At 41.0% G+C, this 19,425-nt stretch overlaps 1 protein-coding gene and 1 long non-coding RNA gene across 3 annotated transcripts in view; one reads left to right on the top strand and one right to left on the bottom strand.

Moving 5' to 3' along the window:
• LOC134212719 (uncharacterized) overlaps positions 1-19,425 on the bottom strand; it is an 863,774-nt gene that overhangs the window by 75,920 nt on the left and 768,429 nt on the right. The window lies entirely within an intron of this gene.
• On the top strand, positions 10,532-11,611 carry LOC134216863 (uncharacterized). Its single transcript, XR_009980853.1, has 3 exons — positions 10,532-10,755; positions 10,823-10,907; positions 10,967-11,611. It is a non-coding gene; the product is annotated as an uncharacterized LOC134216863 (long non-coding RNA).

Consider the following 19,425-nt stretch of genomic DNA (forward strand, 5'->3'; position numbering starts at 1 on the left):
TGGAGTGAATGGTGTGCGAGCACCCAAGTCAGTCTCGCGTGGGACGAGTGCCTGTGCGAGCGATAATGAGCGAGTACGCTTAGTACTGCCGTCCCCCCAGAAGTAGTACTGCGAGGTAGTTCCTGGGGGAAACGATGGTGGAGCCCAAGGGAGTTTAGTCGGTATTACCGGTATGGTCGAGTCCGACACTCCAGTACACTTCCGTGTGGTAGTTTGGCAACTACAATGCACGTGTACTGGGTCAGTGTGTAAATGCATTCTCCCTTGTAAAAAAAAAAAAAAAAAAAAAAAAAAAAAAGAGTCTCGGAAACCTCCTTTCAAGAGGCTCGGAAGCCTCCTTTCAAGAGACTTGGAAGCCTCCTCTCAAGAGGCTCGGAAGCCTCATTTCAAGAGGCTCGGAAGCCTCCTTTCAAGAGAGCTCAGGCCTCCTTTCAAGAGGCTCAGAAGCCTCCTTTCAAGAGGCTCAGAAGCCTCCTTTCAAGAGGCACAAGCCTCCTTTCAAGAGGCTCAGAAGCCTCCTTTCAAGAGGCTCAGGCCTCCTTTCAAGAGGCTCAGAAGCCTCCTTTCAAGAGGCTCAGAAGCCTCCTTTCAAGAGGCTCAGCCTCTCCTTTCAAGAGGCTCAGGCCTCCTTTCAAGAGGCTCAGGCCTCCTTTCAAGAGGCTCAGAAGCCTCCTTTCAAGAGGCTCAGAAGCCTCCTTTCAAAGAGCTCAGAGCCTCCTTTCAAGAGGCTCAGAGCCTCCTTGCAAGAGCTCAGAAGCCTCCTTTCAAGAGGCTCAGAATCCTCCTTTCAAGAGGCTCAGGAAGCCTCCTTTCAAGAGGCTCAGGCCTCCTTTCAAGAGGCTCAGAAGCCTCCTTTCAAGAGGCTCAGAGCCTCCTTTCAAGAGGCTCAGAAGCCTCCTTTCAAGAGGCTCAGGCCTCCTTACAAGAGGCTCAGAAGCCTCCTTTCAAGAGGCTCAGAAGCCTCCTTTCAAGAGGCTCAGAAGCCTTCTTTCAAGAGGCTCAGAAGCCTCCTTTCAAGAGGCTCAGAAGCCTCCTTTCAAGAGGCACAGGCCTCCTTTCAAGAGGCTCAGAAGCCTCCTTTCAAGAGCTCAAGCCTCCTTTCAAGAGGCTCAGAAGCCTCCTTTCAAGAGGCTCAGAAGCCTCCTTTCAAGAGGCTCAGAAGCCTCCTTTCAAGAGGCCTCAGAAGCCTCCTTTCAAGAGGCCTCAGCCTCCTTTCAAGAGGCTCAGAAGCCTCCTTTCAAGAGGCTCAGAGCCTCCTTTCAAGAGGCTCAGCCTCCTTTCAAGAGGCTCAGAAGCCTCCTTTCAAGAGGCTCAGCCTCCTTTCAAGAGCTCAGAAGCCTCCTTTCAAGGCTCAAGCCTCCTTTCAAGAGGCCTCAGCCTCCTTTCAAGAGGCTCAGAAGCCTCCTTTCAAGAGGCTCAGAAGCCTCCTTTCAAGAGGCTCGAAGCCTCCTTTCAAGAGGCTCAGAAGTCTCCTTTCATAAGGCTCGAAGCCTCCTTTCAAGAGGCTCAGAAGCCTCCTTTCAAGAGGCCTCTGCCCTCTTTCAAGAGGCTCGGAAGCCTCCTTTCAAGAGGCTCGGAAGCCTCCTTTCAAGAGGCTCGGAAGCCTTCTTTCAAGAGGCTCGGAAGCCTCCTTTCAAGAGGCTCGAAAGCCTCCTTTCAAGAGTCTCGGAAGCCTCCTTTCAAGAGTCTCGGAAACCTCCTTTCAAGAGTCTCGGAAACCTCCTTTCAAGAGGCTCGGAAGCCTCCTTTCAAGAGACTTGGAAGCGTCATTTCATCTTTTTGGATAGAAACAATGTTAATAAGAGAGAGCCATATATCCCTTTAGTTTTCAGGTCCGTTTTTTTTGTACATCTTTTCTGTTACGCCTATTTCCATTACGACGATAAAAATAGGGGGTACCTCAATTACTGCAAAAGTTCGAAGGGGTACCTCTCAAGAAAAAGGTTGAGAACCGCTGGTCTACCTAATCATTCAAGGCTTCCATGATGCACCAGCCTCGGTACCAACCCAAGTATGTCCTCCGAGTATATGTCTTTCACTTGCGTCTACCCCTCGCCTCAACCAAATCAACCAAGGACTTGGAACTTGTCCTAAGCCGCGGTATCAACCCAATTATGCCCTCCTAGTATTTGTCTTTAACTTGCGTCTCAAATCCAAGCATTTGAGATATTGTAAGATCTACAAATTGTCCTGGAGTTTGAGTAAAATTGTCTACCGAATCAAAATCTCATCGATTTCGTCGCACACACATAATTCGAAATGATCAATATGCACCCAAATATTTTAATTTATGTTGATCTAACACTAAAGATTCAAGGATAGCGACATATACCTAAATTAGAGACAATAAATCACATATTTATTGTTGAAAAGGAAATTATTAAAATCCTGTCTGTGTTTATACATTCGGCACATTTTTGTTCAAAATTAAGATGGGCAACGGACTCCTGTTCAGTTACTAAGATAAGGCACAGCTACCATCATATTCGACAAACAGAAAAAGAGTTTTCATCGTCCGGTAGCTTGCGGTTGTTCCGCTCTCATTGACTGTCACAACTATTCCATCCATGGAGTTCAACGTGTTGAAAATTATGTCCCTTTGCCGCAATTTTCACCGATAAAGTTAACTTGTGGCCAACGGAAAATATTCTGTGGCTTGCATTTATGCTTCGTTAGATGTTGGTGAGAATTATAATGACGTTGTGGTTATAGATAAACTTTACTATGGTTTAGCTGCCATCATTTACTTGGAAAACGTCGAAGGATAGACAGCTGGTGTCAAGTCAGTAAACTTTTTAAAAATTATCATGGTATAACAATTTGAACTTTTGAAACTCTGACGGATTCTGAAAACAAAATCGATGATTCGAAAAGTTGAAAGCATGAACCCATTTCTACTCTCGCATATCCGCAGTGTTATGCAATCTCAGCTGCTGATGTCCATCTGCACTCGACATAGGTACACCACCCTTTCTCATCAATTTCGACCGCTGCTTCTGGCGAAGGGCGTTACCTTGATTTGATTTACTTCCTCGCTAGGACGAAGGTATCAAGCGAGTGCTTACATCAAGCATGTGCAACGCCGTCCAAACAACCGCTTCATAAGAAAGGAGAAAACTTATATCAAAGGTTGAATTTGAAATTCTGGGAAATGCAAAGTATGAGCGAAGATTACAATCTCATCATTGATTTAAATTTAGCGAAAGAAGATTTTCTTAAATTATTGTTAATCGAACTTTATTTTTTATAGAACATGTATTCAATACCATTGAAAATGGGGAAGTTCTGTACGATATATTTTACTCTTATCATAAGACGTATATATTTTGATCGACTAACAACGAGGGCCGGTCACAATGCCTTTCCATTTCCTCCGTCCAGTGCCTATATAACGTTGCCATTATGTGGTTGATCGTTTTCGGTCGCCCGCTCATTCGTCCGTCCGTACACTTTCCTAGGAAGGATGTCATATTTTCAAAGGTCCAGAAGTTATTTTGCTGCCAAGTCGCCTCGGAACCAATTTCCTCATTTCCTCCTGGGTATCACTCAGCGGCGACGGCAAACTGCCACATGGTGTTGCACATCGACCGACATGAATGAGTTGACAAACAAACAAACCACCGTTGCTGGTTGCTTACGGTGCGGAAGGGCACTAACAGCCAACAACGACTCTGCTTCTGGTTCGGACGCATCATTGTAGGACTGTACAAAGAATGTTAATGTTACTGTGTCTGTAGTACAGCTGCGGTAATGCTTCGAATATACATTCGGGCACCCTTTGCCAAACTTGTCGTTTTCGTCGACGATGACGATGACGGTTTGTTTAGATTTGGACAGGTTTACCAACCAATTTCTGACCGAGAGTACGTGACCTATCGTTTTGATTGAGGTTTGTTTTGATAGGATTTCATTCCGGGAGCCAACTGACTTCTCAGCTGAAATACAATGCATTGTCAGCAATAATGCTTTGGGGGATGGTAATCCAAATTCATTTACCTTTTTTTTTGGAGGTCCTCTACTCTTATCTAATGGTATACTTGTTTGCATGACCGATTTAAATAATATCGTATTAGAATAAATACTTTCAAAAATGCATGCAAATAAATGCCAAATTAATTCTCTATTCAGAATTATAATATTTCCATAATCATTAGAAAGAGAGAGTTAAAGTAATGTCAATGATTAGCCTTTAGCAACATTTACCTACCAAATAAGGTATTATGGCAGATAACGTTACTCGAGAGCTTCGTTCAAGGTCCTTTATTTATATCAGGGGTGCCCGAACAAATTACGCCCATAATGAACCCTTCGTAAGCATGTGTCGTATCTTTAATCGATGTTCTACTGCCTTTGATTTCCATTTTTCTCGTTCTGCACTTCGAAGAAGTTTTCTTCTTATATTATCCCCACCTCGACACACAACACATTGAAAGTTACAGATTATATATAATTGTAGTTTGTAAATAGAAGTAGTAATAATAGTTAAGAATAATAGTATTAAGCTGAATTTGTATATCATTTGGAAGCATTGTATTTTCTGTTGATATGAAAAGAAGAGGAGGTTTTGCGCCCATTTGAGAAAGAGCTCAAGTGCTCTACTCAAACGGGCTTTTCCCTGCTCCAAACAAATAAACAAATAAACAAATAAACGTTACCGGCTCTACATTTTGCTTTGTTTTCCGCCAACAAAAACGAATTAAACAAAGGTCGTCTGTCGGTATGCATGTGTGAACGAAATTAGTGTACCGTCTTACCAAAATACAGTTTTATGAGAAAACCGGAATCACTGCTAGGCAAATAAGTGTGGGTTTTTCGTTTCTGTCTCAAACTTCTTCAATTGACCATTGACTATTGTGTAATAGGATTGAATGTCCTTCGATACCCAACGCTTTACCATCGCCCATAAATGAGACTAATAAAGATGTGCCCAGCTTAACAAACGGGCGACCTTTATTGCCTATTTCGACCTTTGCAGGAGATTTAATCTGCTCCTGTGGGAGCCATTGAAACGACTTTCGCCGAAACTAGACTAGACTATCGACGACGACAAACCCCGACCACGGCGAGGTGTGAAAGCCATGTGAAGATTGCGTAACGTTCCTAAACAAAGCGGATGTTCCGCTTCGGGCCTCCGGGAGCATGCGGTAAGAGTGGGTCTTTGTGGTTAGAATAAGCATCATTGTACGCAAGCTAGAGGGAAAAAGGAAACTTGATGCAAACGGAAGAAATGGTAACCACCACCCAGATACCGAGGAAATCGATTGCGAAGGGGGTTTCGAAGTTTAATAATTGATAAAGTTTGTTTTTGCACCGGATTTGTGCGGCCGATGGCGTCGGAGCTTACAATATTGTAGAGTTATGTTTGCGGTTGATTGCCAGCTGGATCCGGGTTTTATGCGATTCTATTATTAGGGTTGATTGTTTAGAACTGCTGGGTGCCTTTCGATCGATACTTGCGAGCTGAAATTGTTTGTTGCCCCAGTGTGAACATGCAGATCGGGCAAATTTCCAATTTCGTAATTAATTTCCACTCCATCAAATCAGAATTGTAATTGTGCATTCGTGTGCCACTGGCAAGTAAATGAATTGAGCGAGGAAAGCTCTCGTTTTAAGCCAGAAATCCAATCTGATGCTACTCTTAGTCTCATCGGCAGGTGCTCTCCAATTGGATTTGTACCTCTGATTTCAAATTATCCAGTCGTTTGGTTGCGCTGTTGCACGGTGAACTCAAACGTCAAAAGTGGTCACTTTTTTTCATTACAAGCATAAGCACAGTTGACGCTTAACATAAACTTATACAAGGCTTAGAATTTTTCCAAATTCTAGTTTTAGTAATTTAAGGTAGGAAATGTTTATTTTTTTGCCTAATTTGGATCAACGCACATCGCCGTTCTCCTTCCAATAAAACCATTGTTAGCAGATTTGTACATGACTGAGCCCCATTGGATGCAAACTCTAAATTAAATTGAAGGTAATAAAACGTAATTAGCTCCCATTGGAGTTTGACGGTGTGGAACATCGCCCGCCAGAAAGCGTTGTAAATGTTCGCTCGCTGCTGAGGTGGCTGACAATCTGCTAACCTGAACCTGGGGTTCGTTGGTTTGCCTCCAACCGAATAAGTTGTTGTATACTTTTGAATGAGAAATATGTAGGCCAAACATTTGCTGATTGTGGCAGGGTTGATTTGAGGTGGGCACTGATTTATGGAAAACATCCTGGTTGCTTGAGAGACTAATGACTTTCGTTAACTAATGAGGTCAAGCCTAGCTCTGCGAAATGGCAATAATGGTTGATGAAGTAATCGCTGTATACAGTAATTTTGTTATGAAACAAAACAAACTACCGGATTTTAATCAAGTACTTAAATAAGATTAGGATAAAAACTAGAATTCTTCTACAAAATGAAATAAAAAATCCATGTAAAGGAATCATGCTGAATTTTGAATATGGTTAGTTCCGTTTCTTAATTATAGAAGTTGAGAATCCGTTGGGCGCTCTGATCGATTATACAAGAAAACTAGTTGGATGATGCGGGATATCCGGAGGGCTGGGGTAGATTTTTATTTTCCACCTTTTTGTTCAACATTCAACAATTTTTTAACGAAATAATCCTTTTTTGGGAGTCTCTTCGTAATAATGCAAAGATACACAAGGAGCAATTGGCTTCAGTGTTTTTAGACATGAAGGGCGCTATTGATTCAGGTACCATCGAGGTACTGTCAGACAATGTGCACAGTAGTTGATTACCCGTTATTTTGAATAATTTCTTGTGCAATTTGTTGTCAGTGAAACATATGAACTTTACTCTCGGCCCTCTGACAACTTTCAGAAATAGCTACATGGGCCTTCCCCAAGGATCATGTTTAAGTACTTTGCTTTATAATTATTATTTTAAAGATATTGACAATTTTTTGGAAGGATAATGCACGCTTAGAGAACTTGCAGATGATGCCGTGATCTCCCTAAGAGATCCATGTGCAGAAGTCCTGCAAGGACCATTGCAAAGTTTCCTAAATAATCTGTTTGGGCCAGAAATTTAAGGATCGAGATTTCACCGCAGAAAAACTCAATTGGTTGTGTTTACGAAGAAGTGGTACCCTGCTCAACTGAAACTAAAGCTGTTTTAAGATGATTTCAATCAATCTTCATTTTCTAGATACCTTGGGATCTGATTTGATTTTAAAAATGTACCTGGGAAACCCATATTGATTATTTGCTACCGAAAAAGGATCCATTTTCAAGAATCTTTATTTTTATTGTCTTTATTAAGGAGACTTTCAGCCCTAGGCTGGCTCGCCTCCGATTTCTACAATCTATTTCCGGAACATGGTGGGGTGCTCATCCGGAAGATCTCATCAAGCTCCATAAAATGACTATTCTCTCTGTTTTAGAGTATACGGCTCTTTCTGATTCCTTTCAGCAACTGAGTGCCACCTAATCCAATTGAAAGGAATTCAATATCGTTGTTTGCGTATTGCTCTTGGCTGTATGCATTCAACGCATAACATGAGCCTCGAAGTGCTTGCTGGAGTCACTCCTTCAAAGCACCACTACTGGGATCTCTCACTTAGAATACCTACTGATCAAATGTGGGACAAGTAACACACTTGTCTTAGAAAACTTCGATAACATTCTTGAACTGATTCTTCGGTCTGGGGGTCTCGGTTGGTCTCTGTACTACATATCGTCAGATCTTTGTCTTCCATGTTATAACCCACCTCGAATTAGCTTCATCAATGACAGTTCCTCCATTGAATACGATCTATCCATGAAACATGCAATTCAAGGAATACCAGATCATCTTCGAAATCTTTCCATTTCCCCTATTTCTTTCCGAAAAATATGAACATGTCAATTGTAACAACAGATATTTTTCACTGATGGTTCTCGCATCAACGGATCCACTGGCTTGGGTGCCTTCAATGTAAATTCAACCACCTTCCGAACACTTCAGAAACCGTGTTCGGTTTATGTTGCAGAGCTGCCAGCAATTAACTTCGCTTTGGGGATAATTTTCGATCAACCCGTAGACCATTATTTCATCTTCTCGGATAGTCTAAGTTCTATCGAGGCACTCCGGTCGATGAAACCTGTTAAGCACGCATCTTACTTTCTTACAAACATAAGAGAGCAGATGCGTGATTTGGCCGACGATCATTCAAGATAACCTTTGTATGGGTCCCATCCCACTGCTTAATCTATTGCAATGAGAAGGCGGAATCGCTGGCAAAGGTGGGCGAACAGGAAGGTGAATTTGATGATAGGCAAATCTCGAACAACGAGTTTTTCCCATTAGTCCGTCAGAGTACTCTTCAAAGTTGGCAAATGAATTGGTCACACAATGAACTTGGGCGGTGGCGTTTTTCCATAGTTCCTAAAGTTTCTGCGCGAGCGTGGTTCAGAGGTGAAAATTTAAGTCTCGATTTCCAATCACTATTCACTAAACGCACATCTCCACAGAATAAACCATGTCGATAGTAACTTATGTAGGTGCGGAGCCGGTTACGATGACGTAGTTTGGTATTGCTCGGAAAATGACGCCTCCAGAGAGCAACTATTGGATAGCCTTGTGGCCCGTAGTAAACAACCCTACAGGGAAGTAAGAAGTGTTTTGGGGGATCGTCATGTTGTATATATGCATGCTATCTATACCTTTCTTTGCTCGTCTGACATCAAAGTCTTATATTTTTTTTTCTTTCCATGTTTTTTTTGTCTCTGTCTTATTGTTCCGTGTGCCATGAAGCTCTGGCCATCCGGAAGATGCTCCCTGACGAACCACAACTCGAGCACGACACTACGCTGCAACATGATTGACGTCAAATACCCGGATGGACAGCTGCAATACCCCAAACCTAAATCCAAACCCTGTCCATCCTGATATTACGCAATCTAACCTTAAGTCGCCACGAGTATCTTGGTCAATGTCCCTTTTCTAACTAACTGTTAATAATAATGATATATTTTGTAAATATAGTGCCTTTCTCGTGTACACCCGATTCTGTATTTACACGAATTTTTTTACACGGACGTGTAAAAAAATCCCATATAAAATTTTTGCAAAGTTGCTCCATTTTGCATGATTTGTCGAGAAATCATAAAACTTTTTTTATACGGATTTTTAAACTTTGAACTCAACACTTTTTTTACACGGAACGCATCCCCCGTGTAAAAAAGAATCGGGTGTATTATAAAACAAGAAAACACTTAGGAGTAACAAGAAAAGCACTTCAGGAAAGTCAGAATTGCACTTTAGGGCGATAGATTCAGTTATTTCAGTCAATTCACATTTATTTGCGTTTATTTGAATGCGTTGCAGCAGTATTTGAAAAAAAAAAAACGATTTTGAGATCAGAAAAAATATTTTAAGCTCTTTTTAGTGGAATGTTTTCAACCGTCTAAGACGAGTTTAGTACTCTACTCTCCATTTAATTTCACTAATTATTTTGTTATCTTTGCTGATACGTATTTCGACCACTGAAGACGACCACACAGTTGAGGTCGAAATACGTATCTGCAAAGATAACAAAATAATTAGTGGAATTAAATGGAGAGTACTAAATTCGTCTTAGACGGTTGATTTTGAAATATTTTTTTAAGCGGGGACTATTGGGAAAAATAGAAAAAAAAACAATGTGTTTTTAATAACTTCGGAACGCAATGGCTGATTGGGCCAATTTTCAATAGCGAAAAACTAAGCAAGATTCGACGTCGAATGCAACTTGTTGCAAGCAAATAAGGCTAAGTACAAACAAGTGTGTCTCACATTTTTTGTACGCACACACACATACATACATACATACACACAATAGACATCACCTAAATTCGTCGAGCTGAGTCGATTGGTATATAATACTATGGGTCTCCAAGCCTTCTATCAAAAGTTCGGTTTTGAAGTGATCCTATAGCCTTTACGTATACTTCTTCTTCTTATTGGCATTACATCCCACACTGGGGCTGTAACCGTTCGGTTCCAATATGGACTTGTTGGCTCCACCACAAGTGAATTTCCGTCACCAATCCCTCCCAGTACACGGACAGATAAATCAACCCAAACTTTGAGTTCAATATATAGAATATGAGTTCAATATATAGAATATCGCAGAAAAAATTTACCCAAAATTGGGTAGTTTTCCCTTTCTTTCCCATGATTGCTATCAAAACTAGAGCAAGATGCAAACACCTCACCGAGGTTGCTCAGCCCAATAACCCAAATTTGAGTAAATTCAATATTCTCTATTTTGGGTTGATCAAGGTCCGCTTTGGATAAATTAAACTCAGCTTTGAGTAAATTGTTTACATGGGATTAAAGGCAAACTACCTAGTGCCAGAAAAGTCATTTTACTCAAATTTGGGTTATTGGCCCAAACCACGGTTTTGAGTGCAAACAACCCACTTTTGGGTAGTTTTGGTTTTCAGTGTACGACCTTTCCAAAGTTTACACCTCGGAACTGTCACACTCACTGGTCGAAGATTTATCTCACGAGTGAGTGCGTGTTCCACTTTCACGTCATACCAAGTGTGACCAGATGCGATAGACGTTCGAGCAGTTTGAGTTCGGGCCAAATACGCACAGCCCTGTTCCATTTGAGCTTGCCTATAGAGGGTGCTCAATGCAACAGGATGGGCAAACTTAAATCATAAAACATAATTATGCTATGAAGGGCTATAAAAGAAGTGGAAAATGTGGAATCGTTCTCTTTTGTAACTGTGATCCAAGAACGAAATAGTAGTGCGCGCGTGTTTAAGTTGTAAAAGGTTTATTGTTTGAATAATTGTTGGTGAAGTTCTTTTTAATTTTGTGTTGTTTCATTTCTTATGATAGGATCTGTTCGATGTTATCCGTTAAAATAATTATTGTTACATGTTAAATAGTACGGAATTGTGTTAGTTGAAAATCATTAAGAACGGTTAGTAGTGTTAGTGGGTAAAACGTAGCCTAAATTAATGTAATGCCTTAAAATTATAGTTAAAACCCCATTCAACACACCACGAAGAAATAACGACAGTGACAAACAAATATAAACCAATTATAGAAAAAGGTAAATATCGTACGAACAAAACAGAATTTAGAGGTTAGGAAGTGACGTCGCAGGGTGCTAATCCGTTGTGTCCAGGTCCACGACGAAGGGACCTTTTTCTGTTGTGTTTATTCACAGTTTTCGACAGTGCAGTGCCGCGGTGGAAGTGCCCGTTGATCCGGCCTTGATCCCGCTATTTTGGATGCCGGAGATTTTCGGTCCGAAACAGTGCCGCCATTGTTTTAGGCACGCGGGATCATCATTCGCCGCAGGTTGGCCGCCATCTTCTCGCCCAACGCCGCTTACCCGAGCCAGCACTCGTCTCGTCCGTGGATCGTATGTCCGGACGAAATCAGCCCTGCGACCTGCTCCACACCGGCCAGAACCCTTCAAGTCCGCCACTCCAAACACCAAAACACCTACAAGCATGCAAGTACCCTTAATGTGACGTCACCAATAAATTGTAAAATTGTTAACCTCAGGTGTAGCTAACTTTAAGAAAGAGCAGCCCTGAATTCAAAAGGTCTTTTCACCATTTTTGTTTACGTCGTCCTCCCGGGTCCACAAAGGGACCACCAAGCCTCGTCTTTCTTGGATCACTGTGTGAATAGATACCCCCCCTTTTTATATTAGCTTTGCCCATCCTACAGCATTAGCGCCTTTTATGATGGCTCTGTTTATAGTTCCCTCCTGCGAAGAACCGAATCATCCTCACCTTGAGTAGAGGGGTGATTGAAGTAGCGTAACGACCCGGTAGAATACCCTCCCGTGAGCTAGCGAGTTTCAGGGCAAAACCGCCTCACAGCTTAGTAGTGTTCATTAAGCACTTCCACAGCTATTAACTGCGAGGTTTCTAAGCCAAGTTACCGTTTTTGCATTCGTATATCATGAGGCTAACACGATGATCTTTTATGCCCAGGGAATTCGAGACTATTTCCAATCCGAAAATTGTCTAGACCGGCACCCGGGAATCTAACCCAGCCACCCTCAGCATGGTCTTGCTTTGTAGCCGCGTCTTACCGCACGGCTAAGGAGGAGGTATACTTAGTATACGCGAAAGGCAAAAACATAAAAAATAAAAATAATACAAAGATTGTAAATATCACTTGATGTCTTTTCCATGCACTGACGGAAGTACGCGATGCAGAAAGCAAAACGATCGGCCGGAGATCGAAATTTAGTTCTGCTTTGTGTGGGTGTGTAAATTAATCAGGAAGTGAACATTTGTTTCTTGTCCAGCCGTGTTTCTTCAAGTTCAGGGCGCGATTTCTTTTGTTTCGGACAGCTGAACGATTGCGCGATCTGCCGAAATATTGTGTTCTGCATTGCGCGGCTGGTGATAAAGTTAATCAGTTCGGTGTGTGTTTTCTCTTGTTTCGGACAGCAGAACGATCGCGTGATCTGCCGAAATATTGCATTGCGCGGCCGGTAATAAGTGCACTCAGTGAGGAAAAGGTACTAATCCCAAGTATTAATTTGCGACAATATACAGTAGATTGCTCAGTTGAGTATTGCTATGCTATGCTTGTCCAGTCGTGTTTCTTCAGTAAGCTGAGCGATCGACTGGACATCGAAATTTATTTATGCTTTGTGCGGACAGCAAAACGATCGGTCGGTCTTCGATACTTTTTTTTTGCACTAAGCGGGTGAGTAATTTAATCAGAAAGTGTTAATTTGTTTCTTGTCCAGTCGTTTTTCTACAGTAAGCAGACCGGTCATCGAAATTTAGTTCTGCTTGTATGAAAAGCAAACCGTTCGGCCGGTCATCGACATTTTGTTCTGCTTTGTTCGGGTGAGTAAGTTAATCAGAGAGTGAAAATTATGTTCATATCCAGTTGTGTATTGCGGTCGATAATTAAAATAGGGGAACTGTTACATTTTCCATCTGACTGAACATATTTTCATCTCATCGCAAAATAAAAAAAATACAGCACCAATCTCGTCGCTTATTTTTTCTAACACGCGTGCTTACTACTGAAAAAAATCACAAAAATAAGAAACAAACCAAATTCCTTCTCATTGCTTTGTTTTTGGTGGGATGGAAATAGGAGCTACGGATGAAGTGCCGAACCGTTCCCCTAATTATTATTCGTTCGATTGTTTTTGTTTAAAATCAAACTACACGCTATACAGGAGAGACCGCCCGTTTACCAAAACGAACCCTGCTACACTCCCTACCCCATAAAACCAATATCCCAGTGATTTCTCGTGGAAGTGCAGATGACTATATTGTGTTCGTTCAAGTGACCAAAATTCGGCAACAGGATTTCTAATTTTGGTTGGCTTTTGTTTTTCTTTATCGTGTAAAATTAGTGCGATTTCGTTTCGAAGAGAATAAAACCTCTCAAGCCTGGTACCACGGCTTAGTCAACGAAAAGCAATAATACAATAAATATCCGTATTCTGTCTCCATTTACGTCGACATTATTTAGAATTGGTGGTGGATTCCTCGCGTTGATATAGTTTATTTGCTTAATGTCGAGCTTCCCGAGCCATATAGAGAAGTTTTTCAAGAATATTGATCGTTTTCGCGTATAGATTTTCTTAGTGAACAATTCAATATGCGGGGAATTATAACCATGCCACTATGATTGTCCCGAGCAACACAATTCTGAGCGATTTCGTTATAGCAACTCATATATGACTTGATCTAGCCGTGTATATGTTTCAGTAACTCGTTTATGAGCAATGTGCTGCTTGGGGTGTTTCCTTTCTTGGAAGTGTCACGAAGCCAGCATTCTTTCCCGTTATTGACGATGCCGGCTCCATCAGTTATAAGGCTACTTAAGTTTTTAGGTGTGTCCAAGTGTCTAAGATCCTTCATACAGGACTTAACAGTTCCCTTCAGGTCTTTTCCGATCGTTCCAATCAATGAGATGATCAACAACTTCTTTTATGAAGACAACTACGTGCACCATGTTTTTAACATCAGTATTATCATCGATTGCGAGATAGTAGAATTTGAAGCATCTTTTTCACGTAACATAGTTTTCAAATCTTCTGCATGAACTTTTACTCTTCACCGTGTTCCGAGAGAGAGATTGTTGCTTCGATAATCCACTGTTCTACCAATAAGTTTAAGTAATAATAGTAACTTAGAATTAATGAGCACCATATCTTCTTCTTCTTATTATTATTGGCATTACATCCCCACACTGGGACAGAGCCGCCTCGCAGCTTAGTGTTCATTGAGCACTTCCACAGTTATTAACTGCGAGGTTTCTAAGCCAAGTTACCATTTTTGCATTCGTATATTATGAGGCTAACACGATGATACTTTTATGCCCAGGGAAGTCGAGACAATTTCCAATCCGAATATTTCCTAGACCGGCACTGGGAATCGAACCCAGCCACCCTCAGCATGGTCTTGCTTTGTAGCCGTCTTTGTAGCGTCTTACCGCACGGCTAAGGAGGGCACCATATCTTTTAAGCTATTCTAACATTCGTTTTCTTCCTGATTCATTATAAATTTCGTATTTTGTAGAATGCTTCGTTTCGTAATGTCGCATCAGATCATATTCCTTCAACACAGCAACACTTGCCGTACAAATTAAACAAACCAGTTTCCTTTGTTCAAGGTAAAAACGCGATGTTTCACAGAAACCTCTCTGTGACCCACGCTATGTAGCCATTTCAAAATGCGTAAAATATTATTTTTTGTTTGAAATTCGAATAAAAGGAATTATTGGAGCCCAATAAAAGTAAATAACTCGATTAGCAGAACTTATTATTTTTCAAAATCAGTAATATCCACCAGTATTTGGTGGTGAATGCATCGAAGAAAAAGTACATGCTTGTGGGCGGAACCGAGCATGACAGGGCTTTCCTGGGAAGCAGTGTTACGATAGACGGGGATATTTTCGAGGTGGTCGAGGAATTCGTCTACCTTGGATCCTTGCTAACGGCTGATAACAATGTTAGCCGTGAAATACGAAGGCGCATCATCTGTGGAAGTCGGGCCTACTACGGGCTCCAAAAAAAAACTGCGTTCAAAAAAGATTCACCACCGCACCAAATGTGTCATGTACAAGACGCTGATAAGACCGTTAGTCCTTTACGGCATGAATCATGGATAATGCTCGAGGAGAATTTGCAAGGACTAGGAGTGTTCGAAAGACGGGTGCTTAGGACCATATTTGGCGATGTGAAAGAAGACGGTGTGTGGCGGCAAAGAATGAACCACGAGCTCGCCCAACTCTACTGCGAACCCAGTATCCATAAGGTAGCTTTATGCGGAAGGGTACGATGGGCAGGGCGTGTTGTAAGAATTCTGGACAGCAACCCTGCAAAGATGGTGTTCGCTTTAGATCCGGCGGGTACGAGACGACGTGAAGCGCAGCGAGCGAGGTGGGCCGACCAGGCGCAACACGACTTGGCGAGCGTAGGGCGCATTTGAGGATGGAGAGAAGCGGCCTCGAACAGTGTATTTTGGCGTCAAATTCTTAATTCAGTGTTATCTGTTTAGATGTAAATTAAATAAATGAAATGAATGAAATCCACCAGTATTTAAAATAAATTAAAAAGGAGCTTCCCGAGCCACATAGAGAAGCTTGTGGGCCGGTTATGAAGTATTTTCTGCCACGGCGCGTGGGCCACAAGAAATGGAGTCGAGGGTCGCATCCGGCTCGCGGGCCGTTCGTTGGGCAGCCCTGCTTTCGAGTACAATTTGAGAATGTTTGGGAGTGGAAGTGTCTAATAAGGTGTCTAAGGACTTTTTTGTAGATGACATTTTTAGGTTATCAGGAGGCGCTGATTCAATGATGCTGAATCCATAGGGCGGAAGCTTCTCTAAAAAGCGGTTTTAGTGTGCGGAAATTCTTTTTTCCACAGGTTATTTATTTTTCGTTTAACGTTAAATGATTTAGGTACATTTGTTCAGTTTTTGGTAAAAAGCATGGACAGTTTTTTGGTCTCAAGAGCTGGTTATTGAATAAGTAACCAACACAGTTCTGGTTGTGTAATAGCACACCCAACCGGCGATTGTTAAATTTCCTTAAAATTCTGTATAAGAACCTTCCAAAATCTGTATAAGAACTGGACATATGCGAAATTATTAGATTCTTATACAAAAAAATTAAGCTCTCATAAAATGTTGTTAGAAAAGTTTGCAAAATTGTAAAAATTCATACAACATTTGTTTGAAAATCAAGCAATTTCGTATATGCAGTTCAGTTCATATACAGATTTTGGTAGGTTCAAATACAGAGTTATAAGAAAATCTAACAATCGCTGGTTGGGTGCGGCTGTAGATTGTTTTTTTATATCTTAATTTTTGAGATTTTCAGCTTGGTTCATCTCGTGTAGTAACTGTAGCTGTAGATCTCAAGTCGGAATACCATTTTGACTCAAATTCCGTACACTAGCGTTTTAGCGCCCACAAACAAAAATTTTCATTGGTTTTTCGCACTGAGGATCAAAATTTCAAACCATTTCAAGATCCCATGGAGAAAAATACACGAATAAAGCCAAAATGGTCATTTTAACGCGAGTGTTCGGAATTTGAGTATAAACGGTATCTGGATAAAGAACTTGCCAAAATTTCTGTTGAAGAAATGCTCAAAAATACATGAATATGGAATTTAGCAGAATTGTAGTGGCAGGATTTCGTAATGATTCGCGAAAAAAAATTGGGGCAGAAATTATTCATAATACCGTCGTCGGAGGTGATGAGGGTGAGAATGGGTCAGTGCTTCAAATCCATGTAATGCTTGTAGAATAAATTTAATTGTATCTGAGGTTAAGTAAACTAAATTATAAGAGACCCTTTTGAACTATTTTGTTATCCGACCTCCATACTATAGGTGAGGTCGACCCATTCTCACAGGGAGGAGACACATTCACCCTTATTCTTGTTTACGAACGAACGTGCTTTCGAACGAAAACTGATGCGCATTCTCGTTTACGCCAGCAAAATCAAATGGGGAAACGATTCGAACGAACTGCATTCGTTCGAAAGTTTCGTTCGTCCGTAAACAAGAATAGGGGTGATTGTCACCCCCGATGGCGGTACATGGGTTGAAGGGAACCAGTTCCACAGAATCCTAGAGGAGGAATTCTTTCTTCAATTTTGGAAGTTCTAGACAATAACGGAGTACCGTGGGAAGACCAAAATCCGTTTATCAAAATCCGTACAGCACCGAGGTCCGTCCACCTCATTAGATATTAATCCATAATGGACGGATTTCGATTTAGGAGGTGTTTAAATAATTAAATTTTTTTTTCATGTTTTTCGTAGTTTTCAATGTGTAAATGTTGAAGATTTCAAAAGTAGAAGCATTCGTGCTTCTGTATCAACGACAAACGTTTCTTTTGCATTCGATTTCTATTTTCTAGAAACCTTTTCATATACTGGGGTGCTCAAGTGTACGGATTTTGATGCCCCACGTCATAATTGATGTCATAATGCTCATTCTCAACTATTATGTAGTAATTCAAAAACCGTTCGACATCTTGACAAATCGGTTAGTATTCCCTTAACGGGATGATATACCGTTCAATCAACCGGTTTTAATTGATTTGCACCAATTAACGTTAGTCAACTTCGAATCCATTTCCCGTGCGCCTACAATTCCGATGAGTAATACGCATATCAATCAACTGCAATTTCACTTTTTAAATCACCATCATCAATTACTCGTTCGCTTCTCACCTGGGACAAATTCTCATGATTCCAGCCCCACAAACCCACGAGCAGCCGACGCCATCGCTCATAAATACACATTCCACGAGGTGACCGATGCTGTCACTTTCTCCGTCATGTTCCGCAATTTACCCATGTCCGGACCAGAACAGCGGTGCACATTCTGCATAATTACAAACATTTTAACGACCATTTTGCGAGCGTCCCAGCAGCACTCTCGACTGCTGTCCTTGTTGAGCTCGTGATTTTTCTGCGAACCAGCCGGCGGCGGAGGTGCACTTCCAGGGATTTTCGAATGGTTGTTCGGTGTCGTCCATGCGAGTCGCGCGAAATATGGAAAAATAAAACACATGGCTGACACCGACCGACAGTTATACCGGCACAGGTGAAAGTTGTAATTATTACAAATGCTTCCAAAGGGAGAGTGTGTTTTCACTGTGTTGTCTGCTATTTGCGGACTTTTGCTGTGATAATACACGTACACTAATTGGACAAGTGATTTTGCATTTTTGATGCGGCAAAATGGACTTTCCTATCGGTTGGTCTCAGCAGTGCTGTATGCGCAGGATTTTAAATGTTGTTAGGGATTTTAATTATTTAAGGGTAATGGTCCACGTTACCATACACTTCATACAAGTCCTGAAGAAATGTGCTAGAGATTAGCAGCATGAAACTACTTATTAGATCTAACGTTGCGTACCTATTACATGATACTCCTTTTAGTGAATTTTCCGAAAAAGCAGAAGAGTGCACAGTCTTCAAATAGTATAAAACATCTGTCAAGCTACCCACAAGGACGTGACCAGTTGACTATTGATCATTTGAATGTTTCGAGTCACTAAAACCTGCATATCTTTGTTTATCAATTTTTCAGTTATTTGATTGATTTAAGGATATTACAGATTATTGTCATTCACAGAGTATCGACCGTAATTATATTAGAGGCCATTCCAAGCAAAGCAAATTTGATCTCATGAAGCCATGTGATTCTCCGATACAGTAACTTGTTTCCAGCTATGGAAGGTATCTTGCCCACTTACCTTAATATACAAAATTAATTGGAATCAATTCTTCTTATTGTTTTAATTGCCATCCCCACATCAGAAAACTAACGCACATGGAGCCTCTTGGTAATGGACGCGGCTAAATTGTGACGATGAAATTAATTCTTTTCTGAGTGCGTCAAGTGGTTACATCAACCGTTTATCAGAGAGTAAGATTGCTTCTCTCTTAGGTGACGAAAATAATCACTCACATTTGTCCTACAATCGTAACATTTTGACTCAAATTTCGAACATATCTCATTTCAAAAATTTGCGTTTCAGCTTCCTGAAAGTAAAATTCTCATTTGTTTCAGATACAGAGCATCAAGATTAAAAACGAATTCAATATCTTATGCACGGTATAACTTTATGAACTGTTAAAACAGGTTTTGACGAAGCGTGGTTGAGGAAAACAACGTTCTACATTGCATTAAATATGTTGAAGCGGTTAGATATTATTATTCAAAACTTTCGCTGCGGTAGCAACTTGGTAACCATTTTGCCTCAATTCAAGTTTCAGAGATAACCATCATCATTTTCAGTTGTAAATTTTCCGACTGCAGTATAAGCACAAAATTGATTGACTGCAGTGATTTTCATATTCATCAGCACTTACTTATCGCGATTTATGCAATCTTAAACTACCATCAAGATAAACCTCCTTCGTACACATTGCATTACTTATGGCAAAATCACCGTAAGTTTCCATACCACGGAAGACACA

The sequence above is a fragment of the Armigeres subalbatus genome, chromosome 2 (genome assembly GCF_024139115.2).
Source record: "Armigeres subalbatus isolate Guangzhou_Male chromosome 2, GZ_Asu_2, whole genome shotgun sequence".
NCBI lineage: Eukaryota > Metazoa > Arthropoda > Insecta > Diptera > Culicidae > Armigeres > Armigeres subalbatus.